This window comes from Eleutherodactylus coqui, chromosome 3, assembly GCF_035609145.1.
Source record: "Eleutherodactylus coqui strain aEleCoq1 chromosome 3, aEleCoq1.hap1, whole genome shotgun sequence".
Lineage (NCBI taxonomy): Eukaryota > Metazoa > Chordata > Amphibia > Anura > Eleutherodactylidae > Eleutherodactylus > Eleutherodactylus coqui.
In genome coordinates, this window is record NC_089839.1 from 102,460,092 (window position 1) to 102,486,944 (window position 26,853).

Consider the following 26,853-nt stretch of genomic DNA (forward strand, 5'->3'; position numbering starts at 1 on the left):
TGATGCATAGTTGCGGTTTCAAACAATAAACAAAAAAAATTTTATACATATTTCAACACATACCGCCGAATAATGCCGAGTTTCGGGGAAATCCTCATCATTTTCCTCGCTATCAGATTAAAAGTCCTGCTAAAAAAAAAAAAATGTATTCTGTTTATTACCATTGGTTTGCTGCAACCTTTCTATTTTCAGCAAAAACTTACCTCTCCAAAAGAATCGGATGAATAATCAAGCTCCTCAAATTCAAGATCTTCCTGGTACATGTTTGTTCTTGAATTGGACTACAAAAAAACTTTTAAAAAAAACAAAAAAACACCAAGTTAGTGGCACTTCAATAACAGTTATGGAAGCAGCAGCATTTTCTAATAACAATCTTTTAAAGGTCCATGGCAGGCATAATTTAGGCAAATTTTAGATTGATTACTGGGCGATTGTGGACAGATTGTTGATAGCTAGCATTATCCGCAGTCTGTAGGCAGATAGCATGCATATTGTATGTAGAATGCAGGTTAATAGTGTCGATTGAAGGCAGTGTTTGTGTGTAGATTGCATGCAGATGCTATGTCTATTCCATGCAAATTTTCCGAAGATTGCATGATAATTGTATGAATGAATTGTGCGGAATGTATGCTGATTCAAAGCGGTTTGCAGTCACATGCACATTGCAGCACATGGCAGGCACATGGAAGCACACGGCAGGCACAAAAAAAAAAAAAAGGCAGGCACATGGAAGCATACGGCAGGCACAAAAAAAAGCAGCAAACGGAAGCACACGGCAGGCACATGGAAGCACACGGCAGGCAAATGGAAGCACATGGCAGGCCCCCCCAAAAAAAGAAGCACACGGAAGGCACAAAAAAAAATAAAAAAAAACATGGAAGCACACGGCAGGCACAAAAAAGAATAAAAAAAAAAAGGACATGGCAGGCACACGGCAGGCACAGAAAAAAAAGCAGCACATGGCAGGCACACAGAAGCACACGGCAGGCACATGTTAGAACCCGGCAGGCACATGGAAGCACACAGCAGGCACAAAAAAAAAAAAGGGAAGCACACGGCAGGCAAAAAACAAAATAAAACAAAAAAACACATGGAAGGCACACGGCAGGTATATGGAAGCACACGGCAGGCACAAAAAAAACGAGAACACGCCAGGCACATGGAAGCACACGGCAGGCACCAAAAAAATAAAAAATACCCCTGGCAGGCACACGGCAGGCACATAAAAGCACACGGCAAGCACAAAAAAATAAAATAAAATACACTGCAGGCACATGAAAGCACACGGCAGGCACAAAAATAAAGAAAAAAAAAAAAAAGCCGGCACAAAAAAAAAGAAAAAAAAAATACACGGCAGGCACATGAAAGCACACGGTAGGCACAAAAAAAAAAAAATAAGCACATGGCAGGCGAATGGAAGCAGGCGGCATGCACAATAAACACTGCAGTCGCGATAGCAGCACACAGCAGGAAAAAAAAAACGCAGCACATGGCAGGCACTATAAAAATGTAAGACACATTACTATACAGGGCATGCACAATACATTTTTCATGCACAGACTCACTGCATAAGGCAATGATCCTGTGCTAATAAAAGCATGAAAGAGTACCGCGGAAAGGTGCACTTACCTGCGCTTCTGTGTGGTCAAGAGATGGGAGAAACAGCTGTTTGCTGTTTTCTCCGGTAGACTCCACCTCCCGCTGTGACGCTTTCTGCCGACCAGCCAATGTGGCGGCTGGAGCGGCGTTTCATTCATTTGCAAGTGCACGCCTCCACCGATGACGTCAGTCACCTGCTCACGTGACCGGCGTCTCGGGAGCGCGCATGAAGGCCTCCAGGAAGAGCGAGCATTGCACCGTGGAACGCACCCAGGGACAACGCAGGCGCCATCTTACATGGAGAAGTTTAAAAGTTATTATTTCTGCTAAACTGTAAGTAGGATGCGGTTTATAACCGCTCAAAAGGGCTGCTTTATGACGGGGGGTGACAGGGGGAATGGGCTAATAATATAAAATTTTGCGGTTTTGCCTCGGGACAACCCCTTTAAAACAAATTAAATTTCAGAAAAGCTTTGGGAGCTCAAGATGAATGTTTATGCGAAATCCAAGAAGCTGTTGTACAAACAGGTAAACTAAACATAATAATTCAAACTAATTGACTTTGAAGTTAATTTTTGTTTATTTAGCATCTATGAAAATATACCTACTTATCTTAACTCTAAGCTGCTCCATTACTTTACTGGGAATATAAAGTTTTGTGCTTAGCTTAAAGCCATATATAAAAGTTCTTCTAAATGTATATAGTATGATCATTTTCCTTAGGACTCTAAAATGTGGCAAAAAATGCCATTCTCACACCGTTATCCTACCAGCTGCAGGGTGTATTTTTTAGTGCTGTGCCACAGCTGCTGCAGAACATCAAAATATACACTATCAAAATAATTTTCAGACATGAATGTCTCTTTACTTCTAAGGCCGGAATCACACAGGCGAGAAACTTGCGCCAGTTTTCTGCGATGCAAGAGCCCGGAAAATGACACAACTATGAAATGTATTTTTTTCAATGTGTTTATTCCCATGTGCGACTTTTCTCTTTATGTGATCCTGCGAGAATTTAAAACCGCAGCATGTCCTGTCTTGTTTCAGAATGGTATGTCTTCTTGCCCATGTGTTCCTAAGGACCCTCTGTATTCTCGCATTGCCTTGTGTTGTCTTGCAATGTTTCTGTGATGCATTTTCATGCGTATTGCTATGGGAATATATGCAAATTTAAGCGGACGTGCTCATCAGCTTCTTAGCAGTGTGGAGGCCTGTTTGGAGCAGCGTGGAGGCAGGAGTTGTTGGCAACTTTCAAAAACACGACATACATTTATATAGACGAGGAGCACTTGATCTATCTGGTGCAGGGGCACCCCATCCTGTGGTACATCAGGAGAGTGGAGTACCATATCAGGAGCCGGAGGGACTTGGTGTAGGAGGAAGTTGCAGAGCTTCTTTTAGGGAAGCAGTGGGAGTCCCCACACTCCCTCCACAATACTGATGCCAGCCATAAGCCCCGTTCCCTGCAAATGATGCAACAGAATACCCGCCTGTATCACATCTTGTATCCAAGCTAAAGGCAGCCCAATAGGTTACTAGAGCCTCCATGCCCCCCTGTATCACAATTTGCATCCAAGCTAGAGGCAGCCCAACAGAGTACTAGAGCCTCAATGCCCCCGTATCACATCTTGTATTCAAGCTAGAGGTGGTACAACAGGGTACTAGAGCCTCCATGCCCACCCATATCCCATCTTGCATCCAGGCTAGAGGCGGTACAACAGGGTACTAGAGCCTCCATGTCTGCCCATATCACATCTTTTATCTAAGCAGGAGATGGTACAACGGGGTACTAGTGCCTCCATAGCCACCCATATCATATCTTGCATCCAAGCTAGAGGTGGTACAACAGGGTACTAGAGCCTTCATGCATGCTGTACCACATCTTGCATCCAAGCTAGAGGCCGTACAACAGGATACTAGAGCCTCTATGCCCACCGTTATCACATCTTGTATGCAAGCTAGAGGCAGTACAACAGGGTATTAGAGCCTCCATGCTGCCCTTATCACATCTTGTATGTAAGCTAGAGGTGGTACAGCAGACTACTAGAGCCTCCATGAGAAGGAAATATATATATCCTTGTAGGTAGATAAGAGAAAACAATGGAATATATACATTTATATAGATATAGTTATGTGCCTTTCTTTTTATATGTATACTAACTTTATTCTCATATGTACTAACTCTATGAAAAACTTAATACTTCGCCTTACATCAGATATGCCAAGATGCTTTGCAAGGCAAACAGAGAAAGAATGTCCAAAGAAACTGGATGAAGGTTAAAGTGAAGGAGAGAAGAGATATGGAGAATGCATGCTTAGCTGCTTTTTTAGAATTGAGTGGGTGATTCTTTGCACTGGAGTTAATTGAATATGTGATTTTCTGTACATAAGCCAGAGGCGCCATATCAAGATAACGACTGTTCAACTATGCATCTGAACTTTCACTATCTCAGGCCGGAAATCCGGACTTTCCATATATGGTTATACGGTGGAGTTGAGCCAATGAGCTCATCACCCATTTCTAGTTATGAGACCAAAGGGTATAAGATCCCATGTAATCTGTAATAAAGCGCGCGGCGCAGTCATGTCCCCGTGTGAGGAACTATACCAGACTTCCGTGTGTGGTGTTTTCTTCCTTACCGCCGGCAGCGGGGCAAGTGGGGTGGGCCTGATTGGTGCTGTACTTAGAATTTCTCTGACAAATGGTGCCGAAACCCGGGACGACAAAACCGGAGCCGTGCAGCCCTGTCCACCCGGATCCACGCCACGGGGAAGCCGTCCTGCTGCAAACCGAGCCTGATCAACTCACAGAACTCCAGGTAAGACCAGCATATATTTATGTTGTGTTTTACACTGCGAGTCTTGCAGCAGGAGGGACTATCTGTGTTTTGTGACCGGACGGGTTGGGTTAAGAGTTCTACACGGTAACTCGTGTGGGCTTCGGGTTTGCCGTCATGGACCACTGACCGTGATATGTGCACCAATCGCTCACCCAGAAACTAGTCTGTAGTCTATTTGTACTTTGAAGTCCATAGTGTTTTAACAATAGTGGAGATTGTTGTATCTGCAGAATTTTTTTTCCTCTTACTTTTCATTTTGTCTCATAGTAGAAGGGACCCTCGGTTTTAGTTTAGTTAGTTAATGGTTTAGCAGAGGAGGAGATGCACTCTATGAGATAGGTCTCATAGAAGAAGGGACCCTCGATTTTAGTTTAGTTAGTTAATGGTTTAGCTGAGGAGGAGATGCACTCTATGAGATAGGTCTCATAGAAAAAGGGACTCTCGGTTGTTTTGCCTTATATATGGGGCTAACGATTTGATTTCAGAGAGATGCATTCTGTGAGGCTGGTTCCATAGGAGAAAGGACCCTCGGTTGTTTTGCCGGTATATAAGGGGCTGACAATTTGGAATTAAGAGGGATGCACTCTATGGAGCGTGTTATTATTATTGTTGTTGTTCTAATATGCGTAAGATCTTATTAAAGAAGACAGAGCCCTTTATGGGCCGCCGCCGTGCGGATCAATTGGTGGAGGAGAGACAGGAGTTCCAATGTGTAAAATGTAAGAAAACTTATGAAAATGTGTAACAAGGACCCGCACGGTAGATTACAGCATGGTGTCTGGGAGGAGGTCTTTAGGACCAAGAAGCGTGCCTTGAAAGACCAAGGTTTGCTAGAAAGTGCTGGAGTGAGGAGGAGAGAGAGACAGTCAGAGAAAGTTAAGTATGTACACATTATTTGTTTAGTAAAGTATCCGTAAGTGAAATGTTGGAAAGTACAGTAAGTGATCAAGAGGGTGTCGGGAGAGTGTCTATTGAAGGTTACATTGGCAGTTAGGTAGGGAGAGAAATATGGGGAACAAGCAAAGTCGAGAAGAAGGTTACAATGCATGTGATTTGTTGGCAAAGAGAGAGGAAAAGGTGTATAATATGTATAATCCATACTGGATGGATATATATATGTGTATATATGTATATACTGTATGTGCAAATGGTTAACTGAGCTTGCTTTTAGATGAGAAAGATTGTTTACATGAAGCTGCAGAGCTTGTGTTTAGTTTTCAAGGTCAAGCGATAACAAAGTAGAGAGAATGAAATAATGACCCTGGAAAATATCTTTGCTTGCTTAAATGGAATGAAAGCTTATAATGAATTTAATTAATTATACTGTCTTACAAGGCAGGAAATATAGCAATTTCTAAGGTATATTCTTACTTATACAGGGGTTGAAAATGCAAAACAACTCAGTCAGTGAATGCATATTCGGAGAGATAACAGTTGGTTTTACAAAGGTGGGGGCTTTCAGATTTCACTCCAAACTCAGGGTCACAGAAACTAAAATACTTTAGCGTTTAATATAGCATATAATAGCTTCAGTAAATAAGAAAGAGAGAATGTCTCAGTCACTCAGCAAACTTTTTTCACATAATTTGTCAAAGATAGCGCTCATTCACAATCTCATCTCAATAGAATCATGTACTTTATAACATTATAGCACTCACCTCAATGTTTTTCAACTGATGTATGTTTGTTTGTCAAACTTTTTTTTGTCTGTGCGTCTGTGTGTACTGGGACACCTTCAATAGGGGGTGACGGAGCAGACTTGAGCGCATGGATGGATGAAAGTTAATGCCCAGTGCTCAGGCTGTGATGAATGTGGGATGTGTGATGCAGATATTGACTAGGGATGGAGGTCCCCCCCATGCATGGGACTTTACTTGGTTGTGATGTGGATGCTTGGACGGTTAAGCTGAAATGAAGGTGTGAAAAAAAAGACGCAAGCGACCAATATCGAAGGGGTGGAGCTAGATGATGTAAAGGACGTAATGTTTCATCCCTCTTGTCCACAAGGGAGGGGGTGAGGATCTTGAGCAGCTAGTAAAAGTTTTTTTGTTTTTTTTTCTCTCTCAAATTTGATAAGACATTGCAGGCAGGATCAGATTAATAATTAATTTGCTTAAAGGATATCACATTTCCAATATTAATAGATGTTTGTAGATTATTCTGCCCCGATGTAACTCATGTCTCTGTTATTGGTGCTAACATCTTACAGGCCTTATCTGCATCCATCAAATCTTTTTACAATGTGATACTACCTTGAACTCGGCTACTCTTCTTACAATTGAGTATCCTGGTTCAAAGGGGGGGGGGGGGAGGAGAAGGCATAGGTGATCTAGGTATTGCAAATCAGCCATTTTTAAATTTTTTGCAACAAGATTCTGATCTTTTTGAAATAGAATATCAGCCTGATTGTCTAGCATTGATGCAACAAGAAAATTTAAGTTTTAAAAAGTTACTGAAAGCCCTTGTTAACAATGCATATTTTGAGTTGTTTTTTATAGATGGTACCAGGGTGATTGACGACTCCACACTGGATATGTAGTGGTCACACAACAAGATGTCCTAAAAGCAGAATGCTCCGCATGTCGCAGTACAAGAAGCGGAACTAAAAAGGCCATCACTGAGGCGAGTAGAGTGGCCACAGGTAAGACGGCAACCTTTTACACTGACTACTAGAGCCTCCTTTCAAGGGGTCAGTTTTTCACAATAAATTATCCTTTTGCACTGATATTGTAATCACTTACTTGTATCAAATATCAGAGAGAAAGTTTCATTCCATTCCAACAACTTCTCTTATGGGAGAGATTGTTTTTTGACAATGAGTGTACATGGCGGATTCTAAATCTGTATGTGGGTTTTGAGAGCAGAATTCAACCTTTAAGACCTAAGGCAAACTGCACCAAAATCCATGGCAAAATTCTTACCATTTTGTTTTTTCATTAAACTAAGCTTTTTATGAAGGGGTAGAAGAAGAACATCTTTTGGGTCCACAAGAGGCTCAGCAACGACATTTTTCTCGGCAGAGTCAAGATTTATTGCAGGCCAGTCCGCTTGAATGTAATTTGATTTCCTATCCCTACTCCAAGTGCTGCAGACCTCTTTTCAAATATTTTCCTATCCCTACTGTCCCACATACATAAAAAGCAACAGTATTTAGTGTACCCCAGTTGCATTCCTAAGAGTACAACCATGACTTTTAGATTTTCCTCTTGTGTTCAGCATATTTGATTGAGTCGAGGAGGGCTGTCATGTTTGCATAAAAGTCTCCTTCACGTGAACTGCATGACCAACAGGAAAAGAAGGAAGACGGTTGCTGTTGTGAAGTAATACAGCTTTCAAACTAAGCTTGGAGGAGTCTATGAATAGCCTCCATTTAGTTGGATCATGGTTCAGATTCAAACATTTTATCCAGCCATTAACGTCGCAGCAAGCAACCAGATTGGTTTTATTCCGAAAAAAAGAAGCAGATCCCCCTGACGTTGGAGAAGACTCCATTGCTGTAGTCTTGACCCTAGAAGTTACGCCTTCTCCTTTGACAAGTCAAGCTTTCGAATGAGATCACTCAATTCCGCGTGACTCAGTCTGTGCCATGTATCATCTTTTACCTCAAAGTCAGGGTCATGGGATGTGGAAGGCTTGTTGAGTTCTTCTTTTTCCACACTTTCTTCAGTTTCTACTTTAAACTCATAATGTTGGGGTGGAATAGGAACTGGTCAACTATCTGAATGTGGAATAGCAGATGGAAGATTTGGGTATTGAACTGTTCCTGTTTTCTTCATTGACAATCCTTCCTTTATAGGCTGAGTCAAGCAGAAATAGCAGTCATCTGTATGGTTTGTAGGCTACTGCCAAACCATAGGAACGGCAAAAGCCATAGATAATTTTTTATTTTTCAGCCAATCTCGTAGTTTAACTGAGCAAGAGTTGAAACATATATGTGGAGCCCATGACTTATCCCGGTCCCCTACATTCATACCAAAATAATGCTGATAGGCAGTCTTTATAAGATTGCGTTTCTGAGACGAAAATGTTATTTCACCACAAATGTAACAAAAATTCTTCACTAAATTTACACATTTTTGTGGCATTTTGATATAGAAAATGTTACACTTCAAAGGCACTCCAAAACCAGAAATTCTGAGAAAAGGTAAAGCAAAAACAATATGAAACTCAGTCATAGCAACACTTATTATGTTTATAACCTACAAACATATGGAGAACGTTGTGTTATGTCAGATGAGAGGTGTGAGAACTACCCCCACCCCAAAAAAACCTCCAACAAAATAAGAATGTAAACTCTAAGAAATGATATGTCACTGTATCTCCAAAGCAAGAGCTAATCGGTCATTTTTATGTTGATTTTTGAATTCAGCAGATGAAAATACATAAGAATACGCTAATTTTGAGCCCGAAACAAAATCATCATTGGGCAGTGTAATCAATGTTAAATTTGTACGGCTTCTAAATGGTTAAAAAAACGAAAGCTTTTCAAATCTGCATCCAAAATAAGGTAAACGGATGGAAATATATATCCTAGCAAAAATGTGTACAGTATGTTTGTACATATTTATTATATTACAATTGAAAATGTGAAAAAATGAGAATTTAAAAAAAAATTGCCCAATTTTGGCGCTTTTAATAAATATACACAAATATTATTGGACTTCTGACCTAGTTGGGATAATTTGCACTCACAATGCCTAGGCCTGTGTTCCTTCCAGATTCCGTGGGGTCTGCTCTGACTCGTACTTTCGCTGCTGCAGGGAGGAAAAAGTCTCTCTGACGGCTGGGTCCACCATCTTTGTATCACTATCTCCCTGGCTTGTGATTGGCTCAGACTGGCTGGTCTGAGACTCAGCTTTCCCTCTTGTGTCCGATCTCTCCTACCACATCTTCTCTTCTCTGTCTCTCTCCCTACATTAAACTCTGCCCCCCAATCAATCCTAACCCAGACAGAAACCGCTCACAACACACAGAGCAGGTTAGGGTGACAGGGGTGCAAGAACATACAAGTTGGTTGGGACAACAATGACACAGACATACACACATACACATTCCACATGAGATAGCCAAACAAGAGCTGTGGGGGCCCCAACCTCAGGCAACTACAGTTGTTTGTCTATAATTGTCCTGTATATAACAACCAGTCCACATTTTTTACTAATTAATGTAGAAAAAGAGTTAATTACAAAGGGTTCACTTACTTTTTCTTGTAGCTATATGATATTAAAATCCCTTTTAATTCAGAATTGATCAGGAACTGTCAATCAACACCAGTGCACTGAAACTGCAAATATTAACCCCTTCAGCATTTGTATTTGTTGATGCACCATGCAGCTACAATGTATATATACATCCTCTACTTTAGCGGCACATCTTATCGTGTAGCTTTCTGCCAGTAGGTTAGCTCTTGCTAATAAACAGTGAGGAATGTAGTGGTCAAAATGAGTCAAATTACCAGCTAGCGACAGGCGAAACCAGAAAATTGAAATGGGGATCTTTGTTCTCAGGTCTTCTATTGATGATAGGCATGGGTGGACTGGCCAGTGAACTCACCAGGAAAATTCCCAGTGGGTCGATTGGGTCCTGGGGCCGGTGCTGGGGGTGACAATTTTTTTTAAATTTGACTGCAGAAGTGACATAAAATAAAAAAAACACATTTACTCACCTGGGTCTGTCTTCTCGGCTCATGGGCTCTGAAGTTCACTCAGCATTGGTTTTGCACTGATTTTCACATTACACGGTCACGTGGTTGCTACAATCAGTCTCCAGCCTCACCAATGCTAGGGACTGGCACTAGACGTAGCGATTACGTGACCATGAAACCCAGGTGAGTGTATGTGGTTTTTAATTTTAATGCATACAATAGGGGGCAAAGGGGATATTATTATTATGATCAGGAGGAGTATTCTTATTACCAAAAGAAGGACAAGTGAGGCATTATTTTTATTACCAGAAGGTGGCCATGAGGGGCATTATTATTACTGAACGGGGACAGTAGGGGCATTGTTACTTAAAGGAGCCCGTATAGGATTTTATTACTTACTGAGAGTATAAAAGAAGGCACTTTTACTTTGTATGGGGCACTAAAAGTGGTACTTACTCTGTGGTGCCTACAGAGAGCACAAAAAGGGAATACTCTTATGCTTTATTACTATCTGGGCCACTCTGGATAGGAAGATTATGTAGAAGTATGCAAAACAAAGGCAGGTGGCTAGAAAATTGAGGAGTCACAGATGTCTATGTGTCAAATTCTGCAGACACAGGTTGTGACTGGGAGAAGTCATGATCGCAGTCTGGGCCATATGGATAAAAGGGAAGGGGTATTGGTATTCTTTAAAACCCTTTACTTTCCTAGCACATAGCCAGGTCGCTTTCTCAATTATAACACATTTAATCAATTGATCTTTTTTTAATCATAAGACCTTATCATTATACCATTATTACAACTATTAACCCTTTCCAATCCAATTTGTATCCTGGTTTTCCTAGGGGACTTACTCTTTTTCTGCCGTTATACAATGGCGCTATCTGTTGGCTAAAGCAAGTACTGCATGAGGTGACACGTTGGATAGGCTCCGACAGCAGAGAGGCTGGCAATATACAGTAAGAGAACCCCGATGGACGTCTTCTAACATCGGAGCTGTACAGCCTTAAATCATAATGTCTTCAGACATCAGACAGTGGATTGGAAAGGGTTAAGACATTGCAAAGGCTGGTCATGTTAGTAGCCTAGCTGTAATAAAACAGCAGAATGCTGCTACTATAATGCATCATTATCACTTATCTATGTAGGAAAAAACTGCTGAAAATTTGCACCATTTGCAAGAATTTTGACCATGACATGAAACCGCAATTATGTTTCTTTCTGTTTCTCCTAATTCATGTGGATTGTACACTATAACCATAATGGTGGAATAAATTGTATATTCAGTTGTATCTGTGAGTGGTCAAAACTAATCCTAAAGCCTTATGTCCACTTGCATGCACGGATTACACTGCTGAATCCCTGTGTGCCCGGGGACATGGAGAGGAGAAGAACATTATCTTACCTCACCGAATCCAGCGCGGCTCCCCTCCGTACAGGCTGGATCTTCTTTCTTCAGCACTGCGGATGTGTCTGGGCTTTTTTTTTCTCCTTCAAATCTCCTGCTTTCCTGTGGATTTGTAGCACCTCCACAGTGACAGCTGCAGGTGTGCTGTGGTGAGGGTGGATTCCATTGATTTCAATAGAACCCGTCGCTGTTGGACCCGCTGGAAATTGAAGCATGCTGCGATTCCTTCCTATGCGTGCATCTCGCACACTGGAAAAAAAATCATATCCGCATGCTTTTACTTGCCATGCGGATGGTAATACATCCCTATGGGTGGCAAGACGCGCAGATCTCCTGTGCAGGAGACACGCACGGATTTTATAATTAAAATCCGCACCTGGACATCGGGTCTTCACAAAGGAGCTGGCTGGTTAAAACATAGTTATGTTTCATATAAAATAACTACTTTTATAGTAATGGGATTTGTCTGGTTTTTTTAACCATAAACTCTGTGGAACTGTACAGGGAAAGCTCTGTGCCCTATAGCAAGTACAAAATCATAGTAAGGTAAGTTCTGCCACCTAGAGGCAAAACATAGAAATGGCAGGGACAATGATAAATATAAGGTTCTGCACATGGGCAGGGAAATACATGTCACCATTACACACTAAATGGGAAACCACTGGGTAACACTGACATGGAAAAGGACTTGGAGGTTTTAGTTAACTGTAAACTTAAAGGGGTTGTCCCGCGCCGAAACGGTTTTTGTTTTTTTTTAAACCCCCCCCCCCCCCCCCGTTCGGCGCGAGACAACCCCGATGCAGGGGTTAAAAAAACAACCCCCACAGCGCTTACCTGAATCCCGGCGGACCGGCGTCTTCATACTCACCTGCTGAAGATGGCCGCCGGGATCCTCTGTCTCCATGGACCGCAGGGCTTCTGTGCGGTCCATTGCCGATTCCAGCCTCCTGATTGGCTGGAATCGGCACGTGACGGGGCGGAGCTACACGGAGCCCCATAGAGAAGAGGAGAAGACCCGGACTGCGCAAGCGCGGCTAATTTGGCCATCGGAGGGCGAAAATTAGTCGGCACCATGGAGACGAGGACGCCAGCAACGGAGCAGGTAAGTATAAAACTTTTTATAACTTCTGTATGGCTCATAATTAATGCACAATGTACATTACAAAGTGCATTATTATGGCCATGCAGAAGTGTATAGACCCACTTGCTGCCTCGGGACAACCCCTTTAACTGAAGTAACCAGTGTCAGGCAGCTGCTGCCAAGGCAAATAGGATCATCAGATGCATTAAAAGAGGTCTAGGGGCACTCAGGAAGGACGTATCAGAGCCTGAGCGGGTACAAAGGCGGGCAACTGAAGTAATAAACGTAATGGGCGGACTACAATACCCAGGGAGGTTATCAAAATTGGGATTATTTAGTTTAGAAAAAAGACAGCTGAGGGGCGACCGAATAACTATGTATAAATATATCAGGGGACAATACAGAGATCTCTCCCATCGTCTGTTTATACCCAGGACTGTGACTGTAACAAGGGGGCACCCTCTACATCTAGAGTAAAGAAGGTTTCTACACCGATATAGAAGGGGGTTCTTTACTGTAAGAGCAGTGAGACTATGGAACTCTCAGCCTGAGGACGTGGTGATGGCAAAGTTGGTAAAAGAATATAAGAGGGGCCTGGACGCCTTTCTTGAGCGATACAATCTTACATGTTATATCACTGATTACTACAGAAGGTTTGGTGATCCGGGGATTATTCTAATCGCCAGATTGGAGTCATGGAGGATTTTTTTTCCCCTGTGATATCGCTGCGCTTTTTTCAATGGGAACGCAGCGATATTGCAGCATGAAAAAAACGCTAGTGGGTAAAAGCCCTAAGGCCTCCTGTCCACGGGCAATTCTGCATTGCGTTATCCGCGGCGATAATCCACATGCGGGTAACACAATGAACGCTTGCCATAGGACAACTATGGAAAGCGCAGCCCGATGTACACAAATGGAAATCCGCCACAATTTTCCGCTCAAGTATAAAATTTGCGGCATGTCACGATATTTTCCTCGATGAACCTATCATAATGATAGGATAATTGCGGTGACTTTAGTGTCCTTCCACGACAGAAATCTGCTTGCCCGCGGGCGTAAAACCGCAACACCCATGAACAGGCAGCCTTAGTGCTCCCCCCTCTGCCATAGGGGAGGAGGGGGAAGCAATAAAAGGTCTTCGCGATCAGCCTATATTAATGATAGGCTCACCACGAAGAGTCACTGCATGCAGCAATTTTAATCACACGAGCGGAAAATCGCTTTCATTTTCTGCTTGTGTGCAGTAGGCTACGCTTTCCATAGTAATCCTGGCATGCGAGTTCCGTGTGCGATTTATTGCCACGAATCTCGCAATGACACCTCGCCCATGGACATCCAGCCTCATTGAGGAAAATTGGCTTCTACCTCACTGTTTGTTTGTTTATTTGCCTTCCTTTGGATCAACATTTGGGAGTAATAGGCTCACCTGGATGGATGTGTCTTTTTTCAGCATGAGAGTGCATTCACATGAGCTTGTACATACATAGGTGCACACAAAACCGCGCACCCATGTACATGCACAAACATGCATGAATGCAGGTCTGTGTCCATTGCCCTCAATGGGGCCACGGCTGCTGTTGGCGGCCCCATTGCAATCACAGAAAATGGCCGTTAATTACTGACTGAGGAGTGCATATAGATGCATCCTCTCACCATGCAGGTAGCTGACTACCAAATGGAGGAGCCAATAACACCTGTGCAGGACCCCCCTCACTATCAAGAGGCAGTGTGAGTGGTTGTTTTATCGGTCTCCTGCACAGGTGTTATTGGCTCCTCCATTTGGTGGTCAGCTACCTGCATGGTGAGAGGATGCATCTATATGCACTCCTTACTCAGTAAGTAACGGCCATTTTCTGTGATTGTTTTTAATTCTTGATTTCCCCTTCTGTGATGCATTTATATTAGTGTAGGGACCCACTACAACGCAAGGAACCGTGAAGTGGCTAGTGGGCTCATGTATCTTGGCCAACATCCAACCAATGCCTTGCATTTATTATCTATCATTCACATACAGTGTGGCATTAAGACTCCAGGTTGGCGGAATCTGCTCATTCACCTACTCCTGGAACCCCCGTAAAAAATCCTCATGACACTTCTACAGTTGTATATAATTCCTCTCATAAGGAACATTCATACATTATCTCTATAGCTGTTTTAGGTACTGGGTTGGAGCATTAGGTGTAGCAGCCGCAGATGTGGAAAGAGTAGTTGGGGACGAGCCAGGAGTCCGCAATAGGAGGTCTTATGGGCAGAACAAATGGAGTAGATGGGTCGTGTTGTCAAGAGGGAAGCCAGGGGTCGGTATCAGAAGGTCTCAGTGTTGAGTTAGAAATGGAGAAAGTGGGTCACGTTGTCGGAAGGGAAGCCAGGGGTCTTATCAGAAGGTCTTCGTTGAATAGCAGAGAAGCAGGCAGTAGTAGAGCTTGATCAATGGCTGCTGAGGCACAATATTCACGCAAAGGAGGCGGGAACATGGCCTGGTTTATATAAGAGGCTTAATCAGAAACAGAAGCATGGCCATTTTTATATAGGAGGCCTAATCAGGAACATGGTGGGGACAAGACAGGGAAACAGAGAAGCATGGCTAGGTTTCAGCAGAGGAGCTGTCCAAGACCTGGACAGAGCTGCCGACTGGAGCGCAGCAATATTCTTGAGGTGCAAGCGAACTGTTCAGGCCAGAGATTGGATGTAGGGGTAAAGGAGGGATTGGAGTCGAATGGGCCTGTGGTGCCTCACACTGAGATGGAGATGTCAGGATGAGGTCGGTTAGTAGCGGGCGGAAACAGGAGAAGGTCAGTTTTTGGGAGGTTCAGTTTAAGGTAGAGAGTGGACATAGGGTTAGAGACCACGTACATCCGGTTGCATACTGAAGAAACGGTGCTGTAATGTCATGAGAGGAGGTGTATAACTGGGTGTCGTCGGTGTAGAGATGGTACTGACAGCCAAATCTCCTGATGGTCTGTCCTGATGGTAGTGGCTGTGTTAATGGAAAAAAGGAGGGGGCAGAGGACTGAGCCCTGGGGGACCCCAACAGCAAGGGAGGAGGATCAGTAGGGAATAGTTGCCCCTCGATTTAGCCGTTAGGAGGTTGTTTGACACTTTAGTCAGAGCAGTTTCTGTCGAGTGTAGAGGATAGAAGCTGGACTGTAGGAGGTCAAGAGGAGAGTTTTCTGATAGATAGCTTTTAAGGCGGGAGTAAATTAGGCTTTCTAATAATTTGGAGATGAAGGGGAGATTTGAGAAGAGTCGGTAGTTGGCAGCATCGGTCGAGTCAAGAGTCGATTTCTTTAGCAGTTGGGATATGATAGCCTATTTGAATTAGGAGGGGGAGATGCCAGAGTTTTGGGTGTGAACGGTCTGAAGGTCCTGTACATATGGTAGGCTGGTGGGTCTGATGAGATTCTAGGCAGCTTGACAGGCAAAGAGAGGAGGTTATGGTCCGAGAGCGGGATAGGGGAGTTAGTGAAGTGGCAAGCAGAGCAGAGACGGAGAAAGACTAGATCAAGAGTATTGCCATCTCTGTGAGTGGGAGAGGCTGTGAGTTGTGAGAGACCAAGGAAGGAGGTCTACATTTGCTGTAATTGAGCCTCTAGAACATGCAAACTCGTAGACTGTCGAAGTTGGCATCCCAGATGGTCCAATACATGTTCTATTGGCGATAAATCTGGCAACTGGGCAGCCATGGAAGTGTGACAGTGTTGTAGAGACATTCCTAGAAACCCTTGTTGTGGGCGGCCAACTATTATCCTGTTGGAGGCCGCCATGAGAGACAACACATGTGCCTGCAGGATGTGCTGAACATATCACTGAGCTGCCATTGTCCCTCGTACCACCACTAGCGGTAGCCGACTGTCATGCAATGGCCCCCAGATCATCACACCAGCAGTGTGAGCAGTGTACCGCTCCACAGCAAAGGCAGGATTGCAGTGTTCACCCTCAGGTCTCCAAACACGAACACAGCCGCCATCAATGCCCAAACTAAACCTGGATTAATCGCTGAAGACAACTGGAATCCACTTTGTAGCATCCAGTTTAATCGTGCATAACACCACTACAAATGGTGATGGTGGGTGTCAAAGGCAGTACACATCATGTGTGCCATGAGACCAAAGGTCCTTTAGCCAAACACCTGGAAATGGATACAACAGATGCAGGGGTCTAACGATGGTGTCACCTGTTTCTGAACTGCTCATACTTGTCGAACGATCATATGATGTTGTCTACTGGTGGTCTGTCGAGGGGGTCCTGAGCCCAGTCCCCTTGTGTGCCCTTACACATCCACTGGTCCCAACACCTCCTAACAGTCTGGTCAGAACGGTCCAGGTGTCGGCAATTCCTTAATATGACCATCCAGCTTCTTACATCCCAAGAAAAACCTTCTGTGTGTCTTAGAGGCGTCTAGTGGTCAACAAGCTCTACACAAGCAGAAGAAGAGGTCACTGCACACAAGTAATCACTGCTAAAAGGGATGAAGCTGATTTTTAATCTGCATGAATTATTTTAGCTCCTGTTGTTCTAGCGTATGAAGCGGGGTTTTAAAAAAAAAAAACAAGAAAAACCCCAACATATTCTGACTCTTCGAACTTCGCGCCAGTGTGTGTGAGCGTGAAAAGACGGGTCCTGCCGTAACTCTTCTTGCACACAACATGCGAGCGTCCCGGTAGTGGAAACTAAACCAGTGATCAGTGGTTTCGTATCGTCCCATCATGCGGCCACATAACGGCCCGTGTGTTGAGGCCCTTACCAAGGATATTCATCGGGGATCTTACAAGATGCTATATAATACAAACCTGCAGCAAAATAGTGTTACATGAGACTGGATTTATCACCAAATCACAGCAAAATCATGGAGATTCTGATCCTGCCCTTATACTTTGTATTACTAGTCAGCATTATTATAGTATTACTACTGCTGATTCCGGAAGGTCTCAGATGCTCCTCGAATCGCTTCTCTAAGATGTGACAAATGTCTTCTCTAGCAGTATAAGGCTGCTGTCACGCCTGCGTTGGGGTCGCTTCAGGGTTTCCGTCTCTCTGCTCCATTTTTGGAGAACAGAAACTGAAATAAAACAGAAAACAACGAATCCATTTTTTCCCCATTGATTCCAATGGGGTTTCAATAAAGCAGAAAGGCTTCCGTATGCTTCCATTTCATTAGATTTTCGTTTCTTTGGATGATAAAATAGCGCAGTCTGCAGCGTGATTTTTCTGTTTAAAAAACGTAGGCCTGACAGAATGAAGGCAAACAGAAGCCTTTCTGTTATTTTTCAAACCCCATTGAAATCACTTGGGTAATAAATCATTTTTTCTCTCCTCTAAAAATGGAAACCGTGAACTGACCGTCACGCAGGTGTGAGCGCGGCCTTATTCTGTAATCCCTGTGCCTCGTGTTTTGTATGTGGGATATATGTGTTTGTCAGAACTTCCAAGTCATTTCATGTTTTAGAATCTCAAACATTTTGATCTTAATTAGAGATGAGTGAACCTACTCGTTTTGAGTAATTACTCGATCGAGCACCGCAATTTTCAAGTACTTCCGTACTTGGGTGAAAAGATTCGGGGGGGGCGGGGGGAGGCGTGGCGGAGCGGGGGATAGCAGCAGGGAACAGGGGGAGCCCTCTCTCTCTCCCTCTCCCCCCCACTCCCCGCTGCAACCCCCCACTCACACACGGCGCCTGCCGAATCTTTTCGCCCGAGTATGGAAGTACTCAAAAATCGCGGCGCTCGGGCGAAAAAAGGGCCTGGCCGAGTACGCTCGCTCATCTCTAATCTTAATGTAACACATACAACAACAGTAGTTTCAGGCTTCCCTCACACAGGCGTTGTGGTAAGCGCTACGATTTAAATTGCGGGGCTTTGCAGCATTTTACTTTAGTTTTGATGAGGAACGCGAAACGCTCAAAAATAGAACAAACCCTGCTGGAAAATCACAGTGCTAAAAGTCACTGCAATCGAGCGGCTGTCTGAGCGGTCTAATCGAAAACAATGGGAGCGCTATACCGCGATGCTGAAAACGCCGCTCTAGTCGTGGTAAAAAATGTCTCTATGAGGGAGACCGTAGGCAGGTGTGAAAAATGCTGCAAAGTGAGAATGCTTTCAGAAAGAGAAGAAGTGTTCTCAGTTTCATCAAAAACCAAAATGCAAAGTGAGTGAAGAGAGGAATCTAAATCAGTATTTGGTGTGACCGCCCATTACCTTCACAACAGCATCAGCTCTTCTAGGAACGCTTGCACACAGTTTGTGAAAGAGCTCGGCAGGGAGGTTGTTCCAGACATCTTGGAGAGCTAAGTACAGATCTTCTGTGGATGTCGGCTTGTGAAACCATTGGTCACGTTTTGCGGGCGTGATTTTAATCGCTTAGTAAGGTTGGACTTGATGGATATTTGTCTGTTTTCAACCTACATAAACCAAGTAGCTGAAGAGTTTGTGCCTGCGGCTGCTGACGTCTCCTGATGCCCCCCACCGATGACGGTTGTCCCACCAGACCCCTTGTTCCCCGTCTTCCAGTAGTCAGGCCATATTCAGCGTCAGAAACATCCAACACGGACTTCAATGGAAATCCATGGCATAAATCTGCATGTTAACGGTAGATCTCTGACATGGATCTGGATTAGAGCTGCCGTAGGTACGCACACCAACTACTTGCATTCAGTCTGTATGTGGATACACCGCTGCGGAATCCACATCAACAAGGGACATGTCACTTCTCTTCTTTCCATGAAGCCTTTGGGCCATGTGCTGTCTGTGGTAAATCCCGGGCAGCACATGACCCCATTATAGCCTATGGGTCTATGCAGATTAACGAGGACCGCTAACTCATCGCATGCTCTATTCCTGTCCGTATCACGCTGATGCATGGCTATGTGCTATATCCAAGTGAGTCCGACAGCACATGGACAAGTGTCCGCGTGTTGTCCGATGCAAGTTAAACCCCAATCACTCGGGCGCAACTTGTACACACGGTAGGTGTGCACACGGAGTAATGCAGATTCCACCATGTGAACACGGCCTAATGGATACAAGTAGTAATCTTGTATATACTCTATGCAGCACTAGTTACAGGAGGTCCAACCATGTGAACACGGACTAATGGGTACAAGTAGTAATCTTGTATATACTCTATGCAGCACTAGTTACAGGAGGTCCAACCATGTGAACACGGCCTAATGGGTACAAGTAGTAATCTTGTATATACTCTATGCAGCACTAGTTACAGGAGGTCCAACCATGTGAACACGGCCTAATAGGTACAAGTAGTAATGCTGTACATACTCCATGCAGCACTAGTTACAGGAGGTCCAACCATGTGAACACGGCCTAATGGGTACAAGTAGTAATGCTGTATATACTCCATGCAGCACTAGTTACAGGAGGTCCAACCATGTGAACACGGCCGAATGGGTACAAGTAGTAATGCTGTATATACTCCATGCAGCACTAGTTACAGGAGGTCCAACCATGTGAACACAGCCTAATGGGTACAAGTAGTAATCTTGTATATACTCCATGCAGCACTAGTTACAGGAGGTCCAACCATGTGAACACGGCCTAATGGGTACAAGTAGTAATGCTGTATATACTCCATGCAGCACTAGTTACAGGAGGTCCAACCATGTGAACATGGACTAATGGGTACAAGTAGTAATCTTGTATATACTCTATGCAGCACTAGTTACAGGAGGTCCAACCATGTGAACACGGCCTAATGGGTACAAGTAGTAATCTTGTATATACTCTATGCAGCACTAGTTACAGGAGGTCCAACCATGTGAACACGGCCTAATGGGTACAAGTAGTAATGCTGTATATACTCCATGCAGCACTAGTTACAGGAGGTCCAACCATGTGAACACGGCCTAATGGGTACAAGTAGTAATCTTGTATATATAAAGCTGAAAGCCCTCACTGACTCACTGACTGATTGACTGACTCGCCAAAAGTTCTCCAACTTCCCGATATCGTAGAAACATGAATTTTGGCACGAGCATCGATTATCTCCAAAATAGGAAAAGCTAATGGGTCCCAACTCGATTATTCAATTCTAGCGCAAAAGAATTGGCTTCAAAATTTTTCGTGCGGAATGTAATTTTTTCACTTTCCGGTGTCATAGAAATGGGAAATTTGGCACGAGCATTGATTATGTCATAAACAGGAAAAGCTAATGGGTCCCAACACCATTATTCAATTCTATGTGCAAAAGAATTAGCGTCCAAATGTTACGTAGATAATGAAAATCTCTCACTTCCCAATGTCATAAAAACATGAAATTTGACACAAGCATTGATTGTGTCATAAATATGAAAAGTTAATGGGTCCCAACTCGATTAGTCAATTCTAAGCGCAAAAGAATTAGTGTCCAAATTTTATGTACGTAATCTAATTCTCTCACTTCCTGATGACATTTTATATAAAGGAAACGTCGCATGGTTTCCTCCACGTGGTGTTTCCTGGGTAACGCAGAGAACTATGCAAAATGGTGAACATATGTTTTTCTTCAGTATCTCTAAAGTAACCACGACTTCGTAAGATTTTCCGTGTGAACACCAGATAAACACCAGTACCAAATTAACTCGGGCAAAGCCAGGTATATCAGCTAGTCTTGTATATACTCTATGCAGCACTAGTTACAGGAGGTCCAACCATGTGAACACGGCCTAATGGGTACAAGTAGTAATCTTGTATATACTCTATGCAGCACTAGTTACAGGAGGTCCAACCATGTGAACACGGCCTAATGGGTACAAGTAGTAATCTTGTATATACTCTAAGCAGCACTAGTTACAGAAGGTCACGTGAAAGACCTGTGGATGTGAGGCATTTTCATGTGGCAGCAGCGCCAGCCCCATTGAAAGCAGTGGGAGAACTCTGGGAGATTCTCTGTGACAGCAGCAGCAGGGGATTCCTTCATCCCCGCAGGGAATCGCTTCACCCCAGTCAGGGCTGAAGGGATTTCCCCACCACATCTTAAGGGATTCCCCGAGAGGATGAAGGAATCTCCTGCCGCTGCTGTAATGGAGGATGACCGAGTTCTCCCATTGCTTTCAATAAGCAATGGGCGATATCGCAGCCAGATAGAACATGCTGCGATCTGTTTCTCACATAGCACCGTGCTGCCATGTGGGATAATATCTCTCATGTGTATGAACCTATTAAAATGAATGGGATTCATGTTTGTGCGTCTCGCAACGCAGAAATCTCACCCGATCTTATCAGCCGTGTGAAACTGGCCTTATTCTTTAGTTGCGGGTTTGTAACTAATTGCAACCTCCGTCCCCCGGAGACTGAGCCTAGCTATCGGGTTGTTCAATATAAAGTTGTCTTCAGGTCCTTTTAGACGAGCCGATTCTATTATTGTTCGACCGGGCGAATGGCGTCACCGCGGCCTCGTTCACTTGTGCTCTCTGTTTAGACAGGCAGATCCATTGTTGAATCATTCAGTCTGTATAAACGGAACAATAAGTGAAGGAGCCGATGGTGGCGTATATGCCTGCAGAAAATGAATGAAACGCGAATGAATATCGTTTGTCGTCCAGTCGTTGGCTCGCTTTTAGACTGAACGATTTTTATTCACTTTCGCTTGTTTGAACGATAATCGCTCCGCCTGTAGGCACCTTTAGGCCTCATGTCCACGGGGAAAATCAGGCCCGCTACGGATTCTCCATGGAGAATCTGCAGCGGGTCCCTCCTGCCCCGCGGACATGAGCGCTGAAAATCAGAATAAATCAGAATTAACTCACCTCCCGCACGCTCCGGATACTTCCTTCGCCGCGGCGTCATCTTCTCTGCGTCGCAGCCGGATCTTCTTTCTTCGGCCCGGCGGATGCGCAGGATGATGTCGGTGACGTGCCCCGCGCATGCGCCGTCCCGAAGCAAAATGATCCGGCCGCGACTGAGAGAAGATGACGCGGCGGCGAAGAGAAGAAACGGAGCGGGTGAGTAAAATCTGATTTTTGTTTCCCGCGGATCCGGACGGCTTCCATAGGCTTCAATAGAAGCCCGCGGGAGCCGTCCCCGCGGGAGACTGGCATGAAAATGGAGCATGGTCCAGATTTTTTCATGCTCCATTTTTTTTTTAAATCACTTTTATTGACCATCCGCGGTTATTTATCTACCCCGCGGGTGGTCAATGCATCCCTATGGGGTGCGGATCCGCGTGCAGAAGAGTTAAAATCTGCTGCGGATTTTAATTCTTTTGCCCGTGGACATGAGCCCTTAGGCCTCATGTCCACGGGGAAAATTAGGCCCGCTACGGATTCTCCATGGAGAATCTGCAGCGGGTCCCTCCTGCCCCGCGGACATGAGCGCTGAAAATAGGAATTTAAAAGAATTTACCCATCCGGAGCGGTTCGGGAAAGTCTTCTCTTCCTCACGGCCGGATCTCCTTTTTCGGCCGGCGGATGAACTCGGCACGTCGCCGGCGTGCTGCGCGCATGCGCCGGGCACATCCGCCGAGCCGAAGCAAGAAAGATCCGGCCGTGAGGAATAGAAGACCTTCCCGGTCCGCTCCGGATGGGTAAATTCTTTTAAATTCCTATTTTAGGTCTCCCGCGGATCCGGACGGCTTCCATAGGCTTCAATAGAAGCCCGCGGGAGCCGTCCCCGCGGGAGACCCGCACGAAAATGGAGCATGGTCCAGATTTTTTCATGCTTCATTTTTTTTAAAATCCCTTTTATTGACGATCTGCGGGTATTTATCTACCCACGGGTGGTCAATGCATCCCTATGGGACGCGGATCCGCGGGCAGGAGAAGAGTTAAAATCCGCTGCGGATTTTAATTCTTCTTTTGCCCGTGGACATGAGCCCTTAGGGAACTGGGCTGTCATTATTCCGACTACCTGGAGAGGGATGCCCTGCCTGGGGGGCTCATACATTTGGCCCCAGCATGGCCGATAGGCTGCAGCCGCCTGAGGGAAGAGAGGGAGACCTTCAGCTGACGCCAGGCCCGGGAGCGATGGCCAACATAATGACCATATTTGCGCATGCTTTTGCGTACCTAAAGCAAAGGTGTAATAGAACGTCAATGTATTTACTCCGATGAGTGCGTTTTGCACGAGGATTTTGCGTACTTGGACAAAAGTAGGAACTGTTGTATTTTCCTGTGGTTTGTGCAGCAAAGTCCCCCAGAGAAGTCTATGGGAGGAGCGCAAATACGCAAGAGGGAGCGTGAAACACTGCGCAAAACACGGGGAATACAACACATCTGGAGCTTTTAAAGCTAAATGGTTTTTTAATCCACGGAGGGGTGTGTCGTGTGACCTGGCCCTGCGTTCGCACAAAGTACAGAACTACACGCAAACACGAGCGCAAATATACTTAATTCACTATAATGCGCTGCGGCGAGTGTTTTTCTGCATATGGTCGTGTGAAGAAGCTCTAAGGCCGGGCTCACACGGCCAAAAGTGTAAAGCGCAGCGTGGAGCCGGCTGTGACCCTGCATATGGCGGCAAAATCCTACTGCACATGACTGTGTACTCACGCACCCCGCCATGCGCAGCACACCTGTGTCTTTTTATACTCCCCTTAGTGATGATGCGTATACCCCCGCCCGTATGCATGTAATTGTATATACATACGCGTATATATGCTTGGCAATAGAGAATAATGGGCTCTAACTCACGTATTAATGGTGCTTGTGTATTACGCAGTTCCTTCTGATAAGCGTACAGCAATGTAAGTGATGTTGAGTTACCGCGTATCGCACGGCGTACAGATCCCATGTAATACGCTGTAAACATACGGATGTGTGACTAGCCCTGAGACAGGCTGTGAGGTAACAGCCATCGCAGAACCCTCAGCCACCAGCCATGGCTTCTTCATCTGCCCCAATAGGGCCACCAGCTGCTTCCCTACAGAATGGGGGCCGCTGCCGCAGTGTGTGAACGGCCGTGGGAAGGGGACTGCAGCCGTCTGTCGGGACATGTATTCTGTAGACGGCCCCTGTCGTGACATCCTCCAGGCTGGTGACAGAGCAGAGCCCTCCTCCTCGGCTGCCTCACTCTCCGCCTCAGTGCTACAGTCTCGGACGGAGGACATTACTCCGGTGATGGGAGCCGGGCTGCTGACAGGAGGATGCGGCAGTCATCACTGGCGGGAAACACGGTGAGTCGGGGGAGACGGGAGGATGAGCTGTGATATATCGTGCAGGGGCGTAGCTAGAGGCTCATGGGCCCGGGTGCAAAAGTTTAGCTTGGGGCCCCCTTCCAGACCCGTCCACCCACCACTCCTTTTCACAGCTACTCCTTGTATATCACTTTTAGCTACATTACTGTTTTTTTTAATGACCCATCAATGGATCATTAGTAATCAGGGGTTTTAGATTTTTAAAACATCCAGAACACAAGCCTCAAGGCACGCTTTGCTTCCTCAGGAAAGAAAAAAATAATTCTATATACACATACATAATACAGGCACACATACATTGGAGACAGCATGAGCTAACTTTTATCACATGTTAGGGCTCATGTCCACGACCAGGTTTTCACCACGTATTATGCACACGTGGTAATCCCAGCATGCTCTCTTTCTCTGCGTACCACGTAACGTGAGCCCTGTACACTTGTATGATACACTGCCCATACACATTACATTGTTTTCATACGCATTGTCACTCTAAACAGAGTGGGGAATTAAAAAAAGAATCCCCCTGTGCATGTGCAGTGCTACACAAGGCCATATGTGGTCCCTGCCGGCAGCGTGCATGGTTGGGAAATGTGTGAGATGCCGGTGGTCTCCCACAGTGTTGTAGGCTTACAGCTGTGGCATTGAGCCCTCAGTCACCAATACAGCGGCTCGGTTCTAGCATACCTCTAATAGTGAAGTCAGGTGCCGGCTCGCAGAACCCCCCTCACTCACCCCCACTCCCCATCACACAGAACCCCCCTCACTCACCCCCACTCCCCATCACACAGAACCCCCCTCACTCACCCCCACTCCCCATCACACAGAACCCCCCTCACTCACCCCCACTCCCCATCACACAGAACCCCCCTCACTCACCCCCACTCCCCATCACACAGAACCCCCCTCACTCACCCCCACTCCCCATCACACAGAACCCCCCTCACTCACCCCCACTCCCCATCACACAGAACCCCCCCCACTCACCCCCACTCCCCATCACACAGAACCCCCCCCACTCCCCATCACACAGAACCCCCCCCACTCCCCATCACACAGAACCCCCCTCACTCCCCATCACACAGAACCCCCCTCACTCCCCATCACACAGAACCCCCCTCACTCCCCATCACACAGAACCCCCCTCACTCCCCATCACACAGAACCCCCCTCACTCCCCATCACACAGAACCCCCCTCACTCCCCATCACACAGAACCCCCCTCACTCCCCATCACACAGAACCCCCCTCACTCCCCATCACACAGAACCCCCCTCACTCCCCATCACACAGAACCCCCCTCACTCCCCATCACACAGAACCCCCCTCACTCACCCCCACTCCCCATCACACAGAACCCCCCTCGCCCTCCCACTCCCCATCACACAGAACCCCCCTCGTTTCCCCCACTCACCATCACACACAGAACCCCCCTCACTCACCCCCACTCCCCATCACACAGAACCCCCCTCACTCACCCCCACTCCCCATCACACAGAACCCCCCTCACTCACCCCCACTCCCCATCACACAGAACCCCCCTCACTCACCCCCCCTCCCCATCACACAGAACCCCCCTCACTCACCCCCCCTCCCCATCACACAGAACCCCCCTCACTCACCCCCCCTCCCCATCACACAGAACCCCCCTCACTCACCCCCACTCCCCATCACACAGAACCCCCCTCACTCACCCCCACTCCCCATCACACAGAACCCCCCTCACTCACCCCCACTCCCCATCACACAGAACCCCCCTCGCCCCCCCCAGTCCCTATCACACAGAACCCCCCTCGTTTCCCCCACTCCCTATCACACAGAACCCCCCTCGTTTCCCCCACTCACCATCACACAGAACCCCCTTCACTTACCCCCACTCCCCATCACACAGAACCCCCCTCACTTACCCCCACTCCCCATCACACAAAACAACCCTCACTCACCCCCACTCCCATCACACAGAACCCCCCTCACTCACCCCCACTCCCCATCACACAGAACACCCCTCGTTTCCCCCACTCACCATCACACACAGAACACCCCTCACTCCCCTCCCCCCTCTTAATCATACCGAGGACGTTCCCTCTCACTGACTGCACTTACTTTCACTATGGTCTCTGCGCAGGCAGCCCCTCTTGCACATCGGCGTTTCCTCCCAGGAAC

At 45.8% G+C, this 26,853-nt stretch overlaps 1 long non-coding RNA gene across 1 annotated transcript; it reads right to left on the reverse strand.

Annotated features, from left to right (window-relative positions):
* LOC136619793 (uncharacterized) lies at positions 1-26,853 on the reverse strand. Its single transcript, XR_010791034.1, has 3 exons — positions 26,794-26,853; positions 204-292; positions 1-129 (listed from the first exon to the last, which is right to left on the reverse strand). It is a non-coding gene; the product is annotated as an uncharacterized lncRNA (long non-coding RNA).